This window comes from Triticum aestivum, chromosome 2D (genome assembly GCF_018294505.1).
Source record: "Triticum aestivum cultivar Chinese Spring chromosome 2D, IWGSC CS RefSeq v2.1, whole genome shotgun sequence".
NCBI classification, from domain to species: domain Eukaryota; kingdom Viridiplantae; phylum Streptophyta; class Magnoliopsida; order Poales; family Poaceae; genus Triticum; species Triticum aestivum.
Window position 1 is genome coordinate 417,406,101 of NC_057799.1, and position 6,080 is coordinate 417,412,180.

Sequence of the window (6,080 nt, forward strand, 5' to 3'; positions counted from 1 at the left end):
GGGGCGCGCCGGCGCGGCCCTCCGTACGCGCGCAGCGGCAGGCCCTCGAGGCGGCGCCGTCGGGGATCGTCTCCGGGCTCGACCTCGGCCGCCTCTACTCCTCCCGCGCCGGCGGCTCGCTCCGCAAGGTCGCTGCCAGACCCGCTGGATGAGGAGGACAGGGCCAAGTGCCCGCACTCCATCGTGCTCGCCGGCGACGAGTTCCGGGCCCGGGGCTGGACCGTGGAGCTGCCGTGCTTCCGTGCGGGCTCACGCTGGACCCCAAGATCGTGCAGCTCAGGGAGGGGGAGGAGCCGCTCATGGTCTCCCAGTTCATGATGGAGCTGCAGGTCGATGGAGGAGGATTTGGCTGGTGAGATGGTAAGCTGGCGCTGCAGCCTGGTTCGGTGATTCAATTCATGCTGGTGCGAGCGTGCCGTTGATGCTTTCTTGTCTGTTTTTTTGCTCAGGCGGGGCGCAAGGAGACGGCGCTCAACCTAGCCAAGTTCGTCGACAAGGGCGTCCAGGTAAAGCTCACCAGCGGCTGCCAAGGTTGATTCGATTCGCACAGCCCAAATCCCCTCGTTTTTCTTCTGTCCCTTCCTAGTGTTATGATAGATACATCGTCAGATCCACTAGAGGGCTCCCTATTTGTTTTGCTTTAGGCTCTGCCATCGTTGCAGTGTTTGGTGTCGAGAGATTCGTAGAGAATGCTGCGATCGTTACTAAAGCGACTTGTTAGCTGGCCTTTGTCTGATTTAGTTGGTGAGTTGTTGGTTGTTGTCATTCTAGTTAGCAAAACAAATGCCTCTGTGTGAGTTTATCTTGTCTAGATATATGTGCTAGGATACCTGTTACTACAGTGAGGAAACAGGTGGGGTGGGAAATAGAAGTTAAACCTGGATCATGGTAATTCATCATGTGTTAGCCTGATGCATGGGCTTTTTATCGCAAATCAGTTACAGGCTTGTGCTTGCTTGCACATCTTTCTTGTTGGGCATGTTTGTCTATAGATTTTGATGTGTGTGGGTATGAGGCGTCTCTTACCTTAGTAGTTGAAAATTATTTAAGCTCCTATGGTGGCCAGGTCTATGAAACCCATGTACTCCCTTCGTTCATAAATATAAGATGTTCCAACTTATTTATGAACTAGATGTATATCGACACGTTTTAGTGTTCACTCTATATGTAGTCCATATTGAAATATCCAAAACATCTTAATTTGTGAACGGAGGTACTACCTGTTTATCTCCTGCTATGTTCTTGCTAGCAGTCATATACTGACGTGGCATATGCATATTTGCAGTTGCAGGAACTTTAAAGGGATATGACCTATTGCTGAACTTAGTGCTGGATGAAGCAGTCGAGTCTGAAAGAGTAGGCTTCCTTCCTTTGGATTTTACTGTCCATCTATTTTTTCTAATGATTGATAGTTTCTACAGTTAGAGCTTAGGATGAGAGTTATGACTTATTTGTTCAGCATAGAACATTTTGTTCTACTAAAATTTTGTCGAGGCTAACTTTGTACTAGAGCACTGCATGGAGTACTAGATTACGACAAATGCAGAGTTTATGTTTTCTTTAAACTGCATGATCAATGTGGCTCTTGTGCATTTATAAGAGATAATGTCCCTCCTTTCTTCTACAGTGTCGTGTGTAATAATCCTCATCTTGCAATTTCTACAGTGGCGTTTATCTAATTCATGTACTTGTACCGTCTCTCTGGACTGCTACTTAGCTTGGTTTCCCCAAGTGAACGCAAGTCTTCATGCAGTCCTTTTGACATGAAAGAATAGTGTTACAAATCCTTCACGCTGCAATTGAATACTCCTGCTGCCACACAAGTTGAGTTTCAGTCTAGCTCATCTGAAGTTTCTCTGTATGCAGGAGGGCGAGCTGGAGGAGCTTGAGAAGGGCGTGGAGCCTGCGTGGGAGCGCTTGGTCCACCCACTCGAGCGCATCGTCAACAGGCTGAACGTCGTTGACCACATCAAGGCTGTCAAGGACTCGCCCGACCTCTGTGCCGCCGTCGAGGATGTCCAGGTAGTCTCTTCTTCTGTCACGCCGCCTGTGATCTGGACGAACGAAGCCGTTGATTGGTTAGCGCATCATCAGATGATGATGCTGTCTCTGTATTTCTTCTTGCTCCATGAATTAATCCTGATGAATGCTGCTTGTTTTGCACAAGCTGACAAGGACACTAGCTAGAGCGCACTGCCGCTCCTCATCTTGCATGCAACATAATCTGAAATTCATTCAATTCCACTGTGCGTAAACACTATAGTGTACAGCTATCAACTTGTTTCACTATTCAGTTTGTCACCCATTCAGCTTACTTACTGGGGCATCTTTCTTGTAAGAGTTTACTTAAAATAGATTGTAGTTTCTTTCTTGTTTGTTTTGATACCCATATACCTGTCCTGTATTAGCTCTTTCCTTTTGTGCACGTTAATTCAGCGTTTGTGTTGATTTGATGCCAATGTTTAGAAATAAGATTTTTGATGGATGGGTTTATGTGTTCTGCTGGTATATATGCACGCTAGTATATATGCACACGGATTGGCCTTCATTACTTTGTATCTACTGTTAGATATATGCTGTTAGATTTGCTTTCATTTTGTACCTAACCATTTTGTTCTATAACGTGCAGATGCTGGCGTTTCATGTTTCGTCGCGAGCATCAAGACGAAGAAGTCGGAAGAAGCATAGTTCAAGCTCATCGGAGCTAGTTCAAGGAGTAATGAAGCCCTTGATGCTGATCCGTATTGGAACAAATTGAAGCACGAACTGTGACATATAGAGCTTGTTATACTGTAGAGCTTGATGCTCATCGGCTCATGTGACATATTGTACACCTGTAGAGCTTGTTATACTATGATCGCATTTGTATGTGTTGATGTAACAGATTGTTGCTTCTTCTTATTTGAAGTATTAAACCTGTTTTCTGTCTATTTTGATTTAAATATTGGTTGTTTAATTATTGGCATATTGAAATCTGAGGAACATGACCATGACAACAAGGACCCACAAACCAGAAACGGACATTTGGGACCCGCTTATCAGAATCTGACAATGGGGACCCATTTGAAAAAGGAAAAAGAAGGGCCACAACCCAAAAATAAAAAGGCCGAATTATAGGGCCTGGCCCGTGTAGCTTACCCAAATTGAAAGAAAAAACAACAAATGGGCTGAATTAATGGGCTCGGCCCATATAAACACCCAATTGGACCGGGCCGATTCTAATTTTTGACCTTTTCAATTGGTCGCAATTTTGCCATGTCAGATTGCCATGTTGGATCCGACGTGGCTTGGGCAGACAGCCAGTGACCAAAACAAAAGGTCATGGGTTCAACGACCTTCTGAGAGAAGGTCGTTAATTTCAGTTTACGACCGCCAGCTTTTGACCATCTGTTTTTGGTCACAAAAAGGTCGCAAATGAAAAACTATGACCTTTCAGCGGCCAATAGTGAGGGTCACAAGTTGGCATATTTCTTGTAGTGACGCCATGGGCCTCCTTTTATAGTCGAAAGGGCTGCCACATCGGCATACAGGAGGTGGAAAGGCGTACAGTGCTACGAGCTTATCGCTCGTATTACAGGACAAGACGCATTTAATGCGCCGCTGAGGTGTCCCCTAGCTTTATCGGGGACGGGAGCGAGGCCCGTCCCGTCCGTCGCCGATACTCCTTACTTCGACACGCGCCCTGGCCAGCGATGCGTGCGGTGCCATGTAGGCAGGCAGGCAGCTGAGGTGGCACGGTGGTAGGGTCTTCACGAAGATCTGCATGCCGCCACGCAGACACTTGATGAGTTGGCCTGGGAGCTGCATGTTGCCACGCTGGTGCCTGCACAGCTGGTTGGGCTGGCAGCTGCATGCGAACAGCAGTGGAGACTTGGCTGGTGCGGGCCTGGCAGTGGCCCTGCTGGCGTCCTCGGTGAGGGCCTTGCCGGGTGGCCCGGCAAGGGTCTTGCCGTGGCGCACTGTCGTCCCCGGCAAGGATCTTGCCGGGGGTCTTGTGGCTCTCCTCAACAAGGATCTTGCCGAGGACCGTTGTCTTTTAATCCTCATCTGATCTTGAATATTCCTTTTCTTCACAAAGATCTGCATGCCACCATGGAGGTGCCTCCCGAGCCCTAGTTCCAACGTGGTTGGTTGAGTTGGAGCCCGTGGGCTCGAGGGTGGCTCACTCCGCTGGTGTGGGCGAGCCGCCCCGGCAAGGGTCTTGTCGAGGCTGCTGAGGCTGCCCCGGCAAGGGTCTTGCCGGGGGAGCCTGCTTCGTCCTTCTGCTTCTTTGTGTTTCTTGGCCTTGGCGTTGCCTTGGCTGTCTTGGGCTTCGGTTTTACCTCGGTTCACCTCCCGTGTTTCTGCTCGGTGCGGCCGTGGGCGCGGCTCCGACTGTCCGTGCACAGGTAAAGGGGTAGAAAGGTGCGCCCCTTCTTTTGTACACCGACAGGAGCCCCCGGGCCTGGGCCACACATAAGCACGACACGTTGTTGGGCCAGGCCCAAAACGGTGCACGGGCAGGAGGGGTGGTTTTTTACCGTGGTAATTTTCCGTCCGCCGCGCTTCCCCACGACCCGCGTCAAACGCGCGACGTGGGGGAGTGGCGCGTGACGTGGGCGGCATGCATGGGGCGGTACCCGCACGCATGCGTCACCTCGTGGTTAATGGGAAAGGAGGCGGCCCGCGCCTTCCCCATAAAAAGGAATAACCGCGGGCGCACTGCTCACTTTACCCGTTCTGCGCCTTCTTCCAATCTCAAAGCCGCCGCCCCCTTCTCCTTCCTCCCTAAGCTTTGCTCTTGCTCGCCGACGTCGCGTTCCCGCCGTCCTATGTTTTGCCCCTCCCCCAGCCGCCATGGCGCCCAAATCCACCAAGGGCAAGGGAGTGGCCAAGGATGCCGGAGCAACGGCGCCGCCGGAGAGTGCGCTGGCGGTGCAGCGGGCGCAGTCCGCCTACTTCCCCTTGACAGTTGATGTGTTCGAGCTCCGGGAGGCCTTCAAACCCTTGTGGGGGGTCAAGACGGGGGGAGAGAAGACGGGGCATCCAGCCAGGCGCGTCATCCCCGCCAATTGCGCCGAGGCCGCTCCAAATCGGTACCTTTCTTCGTCGACTACTTCTCCTGCGGGCTCTGTCCCCCTTCTGTGATTTCTTCAGCGACGTCATGCACACCTTTGGCTTCCGCCTCTTGGATTTTACCCCAAATGCTGTGGCGTGCATGGCCCTTTTCGCGCACCTCTGCGAAGGTTTCGCTGGGGTGCACCCCAACATGGCGCTCTTCCGCCACTACTTCTTCCCTCGGATCCAAACGGGAGGAGCCATTTTCGGTTGCATCACCTGGATCCCAAGGTCCAAGGGAGCATACCCGGATGGTGCCATGAAGGAGAGGTGGGAAGAATGGCGGGGCCGGTGGTGCTGGATCGAAGAGAAGGACCGCCGGCGTTCTGCGAAGTTCGCCGGGCGCCGCCGGTCCGCAGAAGCGATTGGAGCGACATCGATGCCGACGACGAGAAGCTCATGATTGCCACCACCAGGATCCTTCGGCTCACCGAGGCCGGGCTCACCCTCAAGATGATCGGGGCGGACTTCATCCGTCGCCGGATCGCTCCACTGCACAACAAGGGGAGGCCGGCCTGGCTCTTCACGAACGCCGCCGACATCATGCGGCTGCGCCCCGGCCTCGACCACAATTTCACAGTGATGGGGCATGCCCACTTCCGCTAGCGGCTTTTCCAGGTCGATGTGGGCCGCGACGGCAAGGTCGAGCGGACCGGCAAGGTCGCGAGGGCCGCCGCGAAGGCTGGTAAGGTCGTCAAGGGGCCCCTGTTCAGGTTGCCGACGGGAGTGGTCCCGCTGAGCAACAACTCGCGTCGGACTGACATCATTGCCATGATGCCGGACTGCAACGCGCACGGCCCTGACCCGAGCTGGGTCGAGCCGGAGGACATCCAGGTGCAGCAGTTCTTCGACACCCTACACGAGGGGTACATCACCGACGAGCCACGGCTCATCCAGGACACCACCCAGGCGGAGTTGGACTACATCGCTGCCAGGGCGATGGAGGCGCAGCTTGCCGAGGAGGCCGGCAGCGCTGTTGGCGT